At 52.2% G+C, this 847-nt stretch overlaps 1 protein-coding gene across 1 annotated transcript in view; it reads right to left on the bottom strand.

The window, feature by feature from the left end:
- Positions 1-847, bottom strand: part of LOC116853600 — a 3,552-nt gene that overhangs the window by 846 nt on the left and 1,859 nt on the right. The gene's annotated exons all lie outside the window — the stretch shown is intronic.

Genomic DNA, 847 nt, shown 5'->3' with positions numbered 1-847 from the left:
TCAGGAAAGCAACAAGAAAGCAATCAGTTGAGAAGCGCTGCCCAAGAACGCTGGTCAGCGCGGACTATGTCGACACAGTCGTCATCCGTCGGTCATACTCGGCGCAACAGTTCACAAACAGACGTCACGATAATATAACTAGCCTGACTACGATCATAAACGAGCCTACGGTGTCGGAAAAGTGAATCTGATAGTTCCATCGCGGGTGTATCCGGACCGAGATGTGTAATAAACCGACATCACCGATCGCCGTAACCGGCCGGACACCTCGAGCAAGAAGCAAGTTAGACCATAGAGTTCCGGGCAGCTCGTGACGCGCAGTTTAATGGAGCAAATCGTTCCCGCTTTCGACCAATTATCAGTAACGTGTCGAGATGTAGCCGTTGTGTGTTCGCGCACGCACACTTTGGCAAGGAGCGCGCGCGCGCTATTTTTCTCTTTTTTCCACAATCGCCATTTCCGATCCCACCCACCGGCGTAAAGTCCAATTAGAGTCGACTATCCGTCCGGAGATAATTGGCAAACACTCGCGTGAGGACGTAACTCAACGGCCAGTAACTTCTCTTCCTTCTTCTATCCCATTCCTCCGTCATGCGACTTTGTCGTTCTTCCATGCACGACTTCGTATCTCTCTCTCTCGTTCTCTCTCTCTCTCTCTCTCTCTCTCTCTCTCTCTTTTTCTCTGTCTGCCTTTAGACCTTCCTACAACGCTGCCCGCGTGCCCGTCGCTGATTACATTCCGCGCAGATAACGCGCACCGCGCGATGGAATCGTCGACGCACGCTTGGAACGGGTCGATCGCGTCGAGCGAGGTGGAGATTTCAATGCCGGGTAAGAGCATGATTAT

This window comes from Odontomachus brunneus, unplaced genomic scaffold, assembly GCF_010583005.1.
Source record: "Odontomachus brunneus isolate Ranch 3 - 2012 unplaced genomic scaffold, Obru_v1 Obru_scaffold_369, whole genome shotgun sequence".
Lineage (NCBI taxonomy): Eukaryota > Metazoa > Arthropoda > Insecta > Hymenoptera > Formicidae > Odontomachus > Odontomachus brunneus.
This window is presented reverse-complemented; position numbering and strand designations above follow the sequence as displayed.